General features: G+C 44.0%; 1 protein-coding gene across 6 annotated transcripts in view; it reads right to left on the minus strand.

The window, feature by feature from the left end:
- The window catches only part of LOC129695518 (phosphatidylinositol 4-phosphate 5-kinase type-1 beta-like), a 146,546-nt gene extending 136,119 nt beyond the window's left edge, over positions 1-10,427 (minus strand). For 3 of the 6 annotated variants that reach the window (XM_055632505.1, XM_055632512.1, XM_055632504.1), the window contains exon 1: positions 10,248-10,427. The gene's annotated coding sequence lies outside the window, so the exon portion shown is untranslated. The other 3 variants (XM_055632506.1, XM_055632509.1, XM_055632510.1) reach the window with 3 other exon arrangements.
- Between the last annotated feature and the right edge of the window lie 1,862 nt (positions 10,428-12,289).

Here is a 12,289-nt window from a genome sequence, read left to right on the forward strand (position 1 = left end):
TGAACTCCTTCAAGGAGGCAATGAGGACCGGGGAGCCTCCATCTTCGCCCGTCCCACAATGCGCTGTGCGGTTCAGGTCTGAGGGACGGGGACTTCCTGGCTCAGGATGATCACATAACGGGGAGAGGGATAGAGAGAGATAGAGAGAGAGAGAGAGCCCGGGACAGAGCAGCCAGCCTTCCGCCTAGTAGCGACCTGCCAACCACCACCTCCACCAGTTGTGCCTGTGCCAAAGGACACGGTGGCCGGCGGGCAGAAGGCGCCAAGGTGGCGGCCAGTTGCGCTGTCCAGTCCCGGCGGCCGCTCACAGCCACCCGAGCTACTGAGCGAGTTGCTGGCATGTTCCTCGACCCCCTCCTTCTCAACGCTCCAGCCCACCCCGCAACTTTACCCTTGGCGGCCCAGCCAAGTTTACTACTTTGTGCTAACCGTACTGACCCAGGCCAGACTCCCCACATGTTGTGAAAGGAACTCTCCCCTCCCCTCCCCCCAGCGGCGCTGTCCTTTTACAGCCGCTTCCCATCAGCTGCCAGCAATGAGGGATAAACTTGGCTATACTTCAGTACAGCAACATCATTCTGGATAGCCAAGTCTATCTTTCTTGGCTAACAACCTGACCTTTGGCCTCCAAGACGCAGGTACATTTTCGTGCCTTATTTTTGGGTAAAAAAAAAAAATAGCATCTTCATTGCCGGGAGATATGGTAATTTTTTTTTCCACACACTCACTCTGATAGTTTTGATATCATTGCTGCTACCAACTTTCCAAATTTGATTGAATTTACTGGATATCAGTAAGGAATTCAATTTCCCCCCCCAAAAAAATGAACAACCCAGGCTTCTGGATACTACAGGTACCTTAAAAAAACTATGCTAAATGCCAAGCTGCTGTTAATACAATTTATAGCATCTGTCCAATCAACATCCGTTTCTCAACAACCCCACCTGAACCCCTCAAAGTACAGCCGGGGTTATTGACAGAAACCCCACCTTACAACGTTTCCTTTGAGTTCAGTTTTGAGAATTTGCACTCAAGGAAACAGGGCTGGGCAACCCATTCCAACCTAGTCTCCCATGATGGAAATGGCAAATACATTGTTCTTTCACCCCCCTTCTGCAAGACAATTAGACACATCACTGGTACTTCCATTAAAAAAAACACTGCCACAAATTTCCCCAGAATATATTTGACTATGAACTTCCAGTAGCAATGAAGAACGACTGACAGTCCCTTTGCATCTTTCTGTACCCTTTAACACATCACAACGCAAATCCTCCATTCCGTCAACAGGTGTACATGGAGAATTTCCTTGTTTTGACCTTCTGATAAACTTTGTGGTGAAGTGTGTTACGTGCTAATAAATAAGGTACTAGTGTTGAGCAAACATCATAGAGCTCTCTGATCTTTGGTGGTGAGGTCCCTTCTGAGAATGTATTCACTGACGTAATAGAGGAAAGGTGGTAGCCAATTTACATGCTGCAAGATCCCATTAACAACAAATATCAGAGTCATGGAACAAATATGGGTGGAGACAAAGTCTGTGGGCTACAATACTACCAACCAACCACACATTTAGGCAAATTCCATTCTTTGATTCTCATCAATTCTTCTCCTCGGTTTCTATCACTCACCCTATGAACTAGTGGCAATTTACTAGCACTAAGGGCCAATTAATCTACCCACCCACGCCATTGGAATGTGGGAGGAAACTTAATGACTGGATTATCTGTTTCCAAAGGTATGTTGATTGAGGGATAAACATTCACCAGCACAAGTGATCTGGTTGTGTTTGAAGTAATGCGTTTGGATTTTTTTTTAATCCATCTGGGAGAAAAGAAAGAGCCACAATATACTATCCCAATCGAAAGATAGCATCTGCTGCTCTCTCAGCACTGGGCTCGAATGTTGGCCTTGACCAATTTCCTCGAGTCAATGGATTGGGATTCAAACTAAGAATCTTTTGATTCAGAAGCAAGACAGATTCCCCAATGAAGCTACAGTTGAAACATTATCCTGAAATTTGAACTTTAGGAAGTTACTGAAAGCAAAATGTGAAGTCACAGTAAGGATACAAAGTCCTTATTCTTCTGTAAAAATTCCAGCAATTATAGGGCAGCACAGTGGTAGAGTTGCAGACTCACAGCGCCAGAGACCCGCATTCAATCCCGACTACGGGTGCTGTCTATATGGAGTTTGTACGTTCTCCCCATGACTACGTGGGTTTTCTCAGAGATCATCGGTTCCCTTCCACACTTCAAAGATGTATAGGTTTATAGGTTAATTGGCTTGGTATAAAAGTAAATTGTTCCTAGTGTGTGTAGGATAGTGTTAATATGTGGGGATCGCTGGTCGGCATGAACTTGGTGGGCAGAAGGGCCTGTTTCCACGCTGTATCTCTAAACTAAACAAAATAAGTATAGGAAGGAACCGCAAATGCTGGTTTAAACCAAAAATAGACAAAATGCTGGAGTAACTCAGCGGGACAGGCAGCATCTCTGGAGAGAAGGAATGGGTGACATTTCAGGTCAAGATCTTTCTTCAGATGGATCCCTTCTGACGAACGACCCTTCTGAAGGGTCTCGACCCAAAACGTCCCCCATTCCTTCTCTCCAGAGATGCTGCCTGTCCCACTGTTACTCCAGCATTTTGTGTCCAAACTAAATATATTTATATATTACTGGAATTAAGTAGGTGGATGTGCGGCGTTTGCAGGCAAGGTGGTGGTATGCAAACAATATTCTTATCATTAATATAAATTAACTAGCCTAGTTAAATTCCAGGAGGGGTTCAAACATGCCTTTTTGTGCAAGACTCTTGCAAATCTGTTTCGACCAACTGTCACCCACTTTCCATAGCTCTTCATGACGTTGATGGTCATTTCCCCCATCAGATTCTGCCAGCTCACAGAACAACCCCTCACTGATTTCTCTTCAACCTTTGTCTCCAAACTCCCATTAATTTCCAACCTCCCACACCTACAGTTTAACATCAAAATGCACTTGGGGAAATTTATAGTACTAATTAACCCACCAATCTGCACAGCTTGGGGATGTGGGAAGAAACCAAAGCAATTGCAATAAATTCTTGCCCAATATCCTGGTTCTAATCTAGCCAATGATCTAAAACAGGAGCCTCCAAACTTTTCAGCATGAGGACCACATTATATATTTGGCACATTTTTGCAGGCCGTAGGGGGGGGAAAAAAAAATCTACAGGCACCCTGGAGGATTTCCGGGACCGCTGGTGTATTATGGTGGTGGGTTCTGGTTTGTTTTATTGTACTCTAAATATTATTTTTAATAACTGAATACATTTTTTGATTAAAAAAAAGCTCGCCACACGGAACGTGTTAAGAGCTTGCTGCGGGCCGGATAAAATCCGGTGCGGCCCTTGGGCCATAGTTTGGAGACCTGTGATCTAAAACATTAACTGCTTCTTTCCAAATCCACTGACTGACCTGCTCAGTGTTTATGCCATTTTCTCTTTTTATTTCAGTTTTTCAAAATCTCCAGTATCAAATGTTTGTATTAATGTGCAACTCTAGTTTTAGAAGTATACGCTTGTTATCTATAATAGATCTGAATAAAGCTCGCTCAGACCCCAAAACATTTTTTCCAGCTGTCTCAACTAATGAATAGAAAATTAATCTCAGATTCCTCTTTTTATGGCAGTGTTCCCCTTTTCAACTTCAGGCGATTGGCTGTGTTAATCCTATACTGCCCATGAAATTAAATTACAGAATCCAGAAGCCTCAAGTTTTGCTTTAAATAAATGGAATTGTGTATCACTAGTATTCAGCATTCCAGCACTGATGGAGTTAAAAAGTTCCCAGATATATTGCTTTGGACTTTTAAAGGTTCTATTTAAATACATTCAAAACTGACTAAAATGCATGCAAATTATTGAGACAAATTTAAACAAACAACTATTCAGCCAGCTCCTCATGGACACTTGGGAAACAAAATGAATACTAAACCAGGTGCCATATCGAGAGGTTTTAAAACCAGTGAGTAAGCTTAACCTATTAATGTTGGAATAATAAGAGGTTCTGTATGGGACAAATTTAAACAATGAAAATACCCACTATTATGGGGTCCATTTACAATCGAGTTACTGTCCTGGTTCCAACAAAAGCTGCCCAAAATAAGCATACACGACATAACTTGGAAAGGCCCAAAACCTATTTGATTTTAACTGCTTACACGTATACCTCATGACATAATCCTGTCACCCTCACGTGATACAACTGGCAAAGCCTGCAAACATTAATTTACGTCAAACATCAATTAAAGCAATATTGATTCTGTACCTGGAAAATTAACCTGTAACTACTTCTCTCCCATTGTCGTCATCATGCCCAAACGGTTGCTTACACCCTTGGGCATCAGCCCTGATTGTTCTCCTCTGAAATCTTGCCAAGAGTTAACTCTCATCTGACCCCAACATTTGTACCAAGCTAATTGCTAAATTTTAAAAAGCCTCCCCTCCAAAACTCTAGCGTTTCACCCCTACCAAATCTCTGCAGCATTTTACAACCCGGCAATGCCTTTTTATTCCCAATTCTGGCCTCAGGTTTGAGTCATATAGTGTGGAAACGGGACCTTCGGCCCAACTGCCAACAATGTCCCAGCTACATTAGTCCCACTTGCCTGCTCTTGGTCCATATCCCTCCAAACCTGTCTGACCCATGTACCTGTTTAACTGCTTCTTAAACAATGGGATAGTTCCAGCCTCAACTGCCTCCTCTGGCAGCTGTTCCATGCACCCACCACCCTTTGTGTGAAAAAGTTACCCCTCAGATTCCTATTAAATCTTTTTCCCTTCACCTTGAACCCATGTCCTCTGGTCCCCAATTAAACACTTTCTCCCCTTTCCTGCTTTAGTGCCTACACCTCAGTAACCTCAGTTCACTTCATCTCAATCAGTGGAGCTAATGACAACCAAGCTCTTTGTGTTATATGTGGAACCATTTCAGTTCTTCATCTCCTTTTCCAATCATATTGGTGCTGCTTCCTACTCTTGTTTGGAAATCAAAGGTTTTATGATCTTTACCAGTTTCAACCCTCTCTCACCTTCACCATATCCACTTCCAGCACTTCTATCCTCCATCTCATGAATAAGCTTTCATTACAATAACTTCTACATGTCATGGTTAAAGCCCCTCCCTCCCGGCTTCAGTGTCATACAGCATGGAAACAGGCCTTTCGGCCCAACTGGCCGATACCGACCACGCACTGGTACTACTCCATTTCCCCAGTTTCTCAGTCTCTGCACTTGTTCTTGTGATACATCTTCTTAACCATAGGTGACCTTGTTCTCAACTACATCCGATTCATTCCCTACTTCTGCTAACCAGAGCACAGTGAGGATCACCCATTCCTTCTCCCCAGAGATGCTGCCTGAACTGCTGAGTTAGAACAGATTTGTTTCGATCTTTAACATTCCCTTTATCCTCATCTCCCATCGCACCAACCTCTACATTCAACAGATCTGGGCAATTTCTGATAACTTCGACTAGGTAACACCAAACACATCGTCTCCCATTTCAGCATTCAAAAGGAACTTCCTTTCCATGGCACCCTGCTCCATTCCTTCAGTTCCATTAATACCTTTCACCCTTCTTCTTGCACCTTCCCATGCAACCGCCTTGCCGTGAAAGGCCACAGACAGTCCTCCCTTGTAAAGCAACAACTTGCTTGCACTTCTAACTTAGCATACAGCATTTGGTGCTCACGTGTGGCTGTCTATGTGAGAGAAACCCGAAGCAGATTTGGTGACTGCTTTGCGGAACATTGTCATTCAGTCTCCAGGATAAAGAATAGCCCGCCATCTTCTCTTAACAGCCTCCATCACTCAATAAAAAACCGATATGTCCATCCTTTCCAGTGCTGTACCTCATATGTTGTGAATGTTTTCCTCCCTCCCATCTTCTAATAATTCAGATTTTCATTGTTCCAATGCACATGACAATAAAATACTCAACTCTCATCAAAACCAAACCCAACACCCCCAGATAGAGCTTTTGTTATTCTCCAGCTTCACCACAATCTTTCAGCTGGTATCACCACCACTTATGAATTTGATATCCTTTGGTTTCGATCTACCACAAACTTCCCTTTTGCTCTCTTCACACTTCCCCACACTTTCTGTAACTTTAAACTTGTTTTACCCCTTAGTTCTGGTGAAGGGTGACCAACCTGAAACATCAACGCCAACCATGCAGCTCGAACTAAAAGAATCCCCGAGCATACTGCATTTATTTCAGTACCAAATGTCAGCCATGGGTCAGTAGTTAGCACTCTCCCCTTTGAGTCGTAAGGTCTCATATCAAAGTCTGACTATTGTATTGTATTGTATATCTTTATTGTCATTTCCTGAGTATTCACATACCCAGAGGAAACAAAAAAACGTTGCTCAACCAGTGTCCATTCAGTGTGCATTAGAAATAAATAGAAATAAAAATGCATGTATCATGAACAAATTTAACACTCTACTAAACATTCAACAGGCGTTCCGATCGGCAGCGGCACAACAGTGGCTCTGCTGCAGTGTGTCCAGGTTGGTGGTTGGTGCACGATACTTGGCAGGGGGCAAAGTCCATTTAGCAGTCTTATAGCCTGTGGGAAGAAGCCGAGGACAATCCTGCTGGTTTTGCAGCTAATGCTCCTGTACCTCTTCCCAGATGGCAGGATGGAGAAAATGTCATGCGATGGGTGGTAGGGGTCTTTGATGATGGAGATGGCTCTGCTGATACATCTCTTCCTGTATATGTCCAGCAGGAAAGGGAGTGGAGCACCAATAATCCCGCTGGCGGTCTTCACAATCCAGTCTAGTTGGTGCCGTTCGTACGCCTTGCAGCTCCCGAACCAGGAAGTGATGCCGTAGGTCAATGTGCTCTCGACAGTCCCCCTATAAAAAGTCCGTAGGTGTGTAGTGGGGAGACCTGCTTTACGTAGTCTTCGGAGAGGGTGTAGTCACTGCTGGGCTCTCTTGACCAGTGCTGTGGTGTTGGCCGTGGACGTCAGGTCATCAGACAGATGTAGACAGATGCAGACTACAGACTTCTCAAGAGCAGATATCCAGGTGATATTGAAGTGCAGTACCAAGGCTTTCTTTTTAGTGAGATTTTATACCTCACCTTCCACAGCACCCAACTGAGAATTTCTCAGACTAGAAACATAAAATCACTTCTTGTTTTGCTGAATTTAGTTATGCAAAACTCATGACTAATGTGTACCAATTATTATCTGGTGTTAGCATGCACTATGTCGCAATTGGGATGGGATCGGGAATAGTTCTATAAAAAAAACAAACATCTAGTTTAAAAGAAACAAGTCTTATTGAAAACCCAATGATTGTTGGACTCTCAACTCCATTAGAAATATTATAATTTTTCCCATCGCAAACAAGGTTAGTGCCCACCCCTAAATGCTCAAGGTTGTGATGCTGCTGACCTTCTCAAACCAATGCAGGTCCTCTGGTGGAGGCATACTGGTAGGCGTCGGGAATGAAGCCAGTAGATTTGTAAATGGCAATGATGAAGGAATGGCGACTTCCATACAAGGAGGGGAAGATGTATGCGGTGGTGATCCCTCTCACCTACCGCTTGTCTATCCAGTTGGCAGAGGTCATGGGTTTGGTAGGAAATATTCAAGTTCACATTCATAGTTATAGGCAAACAGCAATGTATTATTGTTTTATTACGATAACATATCTTTACCAGCTTATTTGGCAAGTAAGTACAGCCGTATGTGAAGTGACAATTTGTAAGTCACCTCTATGTCTGTTTCATAACACTTACAAGCTCCAATCTATTAATAAGATATCTGTCCCTACCCAGTCAAAATAAAGGTCAAACCACCTGATCTAAAGTGTTTGGATCATGAAAACTGCAGAATTATGCAAGTAAGAATTCATTTCAGTCAGATTTTAAAAAAAAGGTAAAGAGCTCCGAGCATGAAAGTTGCACACTAGCATCACTCCGTAAGCACACAAAGATCATGCCTACTTTATTTTTTCAACACCACTGCAACTAGTTAATGCCAAGCACTAAATGATTAATCTGGCTTGCTTGTGTTTAGGCAAAAACAATCTGGAAAAAAAAAAAAGAGCCTCTACTTCCTAAATTAAAAATTTACATCTATTTCAAAACAGTGAACTGGGATCAAAAGACAGATTAAAAAAAAAATGTAAATGAATTAGATTAAAAAAAAATTAAAACATAAAACTATTATATTGTACAAGCCACAATAAACTCAATTTATGCTATGACGACTGGAATAAGTTGATGAAAACAGAAACCTTTTATTTAGATATAAACAAGTGCATTTATATGCAGCAAATGTATCAATTTCTTCCTTCTCATATCTCTTCAAGCCCCTGCTCCCTTCTTCAAACAATGATCCTTCCTCCTCCACCTGTCCTTGTCTACCTGCATGACCCATCAACTGAAATAAACACAGACTTATATCATGTAAAAAAAAACTGAGGTCTGAAAAACAGAATTTAAAGCAAAACCTAATCCACGGCTGGTGCCAAAAACAAATTCATGTCATGAAGCTTTTACATTCCCTGAAAAGGACATGTGATAGTCACTAACATTGAGGCAGGTTTTGTGAGTAGAATTTAAAACAGAACCACTCACCAACAGGATACTGTCAACCAACTACTGTTAGAGAGTTTGTCACACCATAAAACAAGGATTCTTCTGCAGAAAGTGCAGTTTATAAGACCCTGGAACCCAGGGGTATTTCATCAATTCATTTTGTTTTCCAGAAACCAATGGCCAAACACTTAACAATTCCTAGAATCAGATTAGTTTATTGTCGTATATGGAGAGTGCAATGAAATTCCTTGTTCACATGAAGGTCAGAGTAAACAGTGTATGCAATAATGTAATAAATATAATGAATGCCAAACAGCAGAATGGCACATGATTGGAGTGCATAATCCATTTAATGCAAATGAATATTAAAGTACAATAGCAGAATAACTAAATCTCAACAATTGTTTTAAAGTAACGCACTGTTCCATACATCACTATAAGGAAACACTGTCGTGACCTGGCATAGAGCAAACACTTGGTCTATAACCATGCATGGCACAAATCTCTAGATACATCCAACACGACTCATTCCTCTTCTTACATACATAGTCCTTCTACACATTCTTCCCCTCTACACCCCCCAAACTCCCCAACAGCACCTGCATCGCACACATCGTCCCTCCCTCCATACCAACACCTATTCCCTCATCTACCCTTCCGTCCAGGCCTCCTTCACTCATACACACCATCGCATCTCCCTCCACGTCCACCTGTCCAGTCCACCCCCACTCCTCGTTCACCTGTCCCCTCCATCCACCTCTCTTCTCCACAGTCCCTCAATCTTCCCTCTCCACACTCTGCCTCCATTAACCTTCCCACTCTTCTCCATAACGCTCTGCATCTCCTAGCCCCTTACATCCACGCCTTCTCTTCTTCACCTGTCCGCTTTAGCGCTCAGTGCCCACCTGCTCCAGGTGAGCGCCGCTTCACCCCGGCCAGCCCCGTTCTTGCTCTCTCTCCAGCGCTAATCCCACTCTCCGAGCATGTGATGAGCCGGGCCTGTGTGCACCGCCCCCTCTCACACACACACACACACACACACAGCTATTGTTGTGTGGTCCAATCTTCCAGTGCACAGAAAGAGCCCAGCCCTCCACCTGCTGCACCGCTGATAAGGTGGAAAATAAACATATTTCAACACAGATAACCCTCAGCCGAGCGCAGATCTAGCAGCAGCAACAGCAGTAGCAGTAGTAGCGCTGCAGACTGTACCAGCTGCCCCGCCGGGCGCTCCGTTTATGGGGGCTACGTACACCACTGAATGAGGCTTCCCCCATGTATACATCTTCACATTGCGACACCATCCTCCCGCCTTCGTTTTACACATTATTCATTTAGCAGGGAGATTTCGTTTGTAGGTATCTATTTTTCTCATTTTCTGGACCAGACCCCGATTTTTGCAGTAAGTTAATCCACCATTCCCCGTCATTTTGTACGATGAATGACGAAGATGAACTCTCATCATATTATACACACCACGTCTCTGTTATCTCCCCCTCCCTCCTCCATAAAACGTGGCGAAATGACCAAGGTTTACCAAGTAAAACTGACATAAAATTCACAGCCCATTCAACCACAGCTAGAGCTCAATTTCCTTCATGGAGCTTGCATTTAAAAAAAAAAAAAATAGGTCACAACTCACGGTTCTTGCTGCAAGGTCTGTTTCACTTCTCCGGAATGTTTTGATTTCCCTCGCAAGGTTGAACACTGACTTTCAACTGAAAGAAGAATGCGTGTGCACACAGCTTCCTACAGAAGTAAGTTCCATTCAGCTGTGAACTGGACAGTCCTTGGCGCCGCAGTACGGGAATGAAAGTTACAAATTCTGCTGCACTGTGTTCCCTCTGGTGGCTGGTTTGAAAATGCAAAACTGCAGATTACCTAAACCGGATAATTATACAACATAGGGAAGAGGGGGAGGGGGGTAGTACCATTTGGTTTATCGAAAGACACGTTCAATTAGTTGTTGCCCCTTCCAATTCCTTTTTAACCATCCTTTGAAAATGTTGATAGGATCAGCTTCCCTTTTAATGAAAGGTAAACCTTTATTGCACTCCCTCTGTCACAGGTGTAACCTACCTTGATCAGGGACATCACATCTGTGCACAATAGCCTAGTGCACTCTCAACAAGGCCCTGTATATTTGCAGGGTGCCAAACGCACCCTTGTGCTTCAATTTTCTTGCAATGAAAGGCAACATATGTTGTTTGCCTTCCCAATTGCCTGCTGTTACCTGTATGTTAACTTTCAGTGATTCATATAGGATGCTGAGGGATTGAAAGGTGATGGTGTTCAAAGTGGATCTGGTCCCTCTGAACACCATCATACAATCCCTCAGCTTTTGGAAAATACTTCAGCTTTCTAAATTTTTCCTACCAAAGAAGCCAACTTCATGTTTTCATCATTATATTCCACCTGCCATGTCATAATCACTAAGCTTGTCAACATACCCTTGAAGTCTCTACATTCTTCTCATTACTTGCACTCCCACCTCCCAGACCATTGACGTCGACTGAGAAACATTGGGATCTCAACACCTGCCCTTGTGGCACTTCATTAACCACAACCTGCATTCAGAAACTGACATCTACAAATTTGCTGATGACGCAACTGTGTGGTGGTGATGGGTGGTGATGAGTCGGCATAAGGGAGAGAGATAGAACACCTGGTTGAGTGGTGCTACAACACCAACCTCTTGCTCAATGACAACAAAACCAATACATTAATCAATTACTTTTTTAAAAAGTCTGAAGAAGGGTTTCGGCCCAAAACGTTGCCTATTTCCTTCACTCCTTAGATGCTGCCTCACCCGCTGAGTTTCTCCAGCACTTTTGTCTACTTTCTAAAAAGGAGAAGTTAGGAAACCACATGGCAGTTTTCATTGGTACACAAAATTGCTGGAGAAACTCAGCGGGTGCAGCAGCATCTATGGAGCGAAGGAAATAGGCGACATTTCGGGCCGAAACCCTTCTTCAGACTGATGGGGGATGGGGGGGAGAAGGAAGAAAAAGGGAGGAGGAGGAGCCCGAGGGCGGGGGGGATGGGAGGAGACAGCTCGAGGGTTAAGGAAGGGGAGGAGACAGCAAGGGCTAGCAAAATTGGGAGAATTCAATGTTCATGCCAACCGGATGCAAGCAACCCAGGCGTAATATGAGGTGCTGTTCCTCCAATTTCCGGTGTTGCTCACTGGCAATGGAGGAGACCCAGGACAGAGAGGTCGGATTGGGAATGGGAGGGGGAGTTGAAGTGCTGAGCCACCTGGGAGTTCAGGTAGGTTATTGCAGACTGAGCGGAGGTGTTCGGCGAAACGATCGTCCAACCTCCGCTTAGCCTCACCGATGTAAATCAGCTGACATCTAGAGCAACGGATGCAGTAGATGAGGTTGGAGGAGATACAGGTGAACCTTTGTCGCACCTGGAACGACTGCTTGGGTCCTTGAATGGAGTCGAGGGGGAGATGAAGGAACAGGTGTTGCATTTCTTGCGGTTGCAACGGAAAGTGCCCGGGGAGGGGGTGGTACGGGAGGGAAGGGAAGAATTGACAAGGGAGTTGCGGAGGGAGCGGTCTTTGCGGAAGGCAGACATGGGGGGAGATGGGAAGATGTGGCGAGTGGTGGGGTCACGTTGGAGGTGACGGAAATAGCGGAGGATTATTTCTTGTATTTGCCGGCTGGTGGGGTGAAA

The sequence above is a fragment of the Leucoraja erinacea genome, chromosome 3, assembly GCF_028641065.1.
Source record: "Leucoraja erinacea ecotype New England chromosome 3, Leri_hhj_1, whole genome shotgun sequence".
Lineage (NCBI taxonomy): Eukaryota > Metazoa > Chordata > Chondrichthyes > Rajiformes > Rajidae > Leucoraja > Leucoraja erinaceus.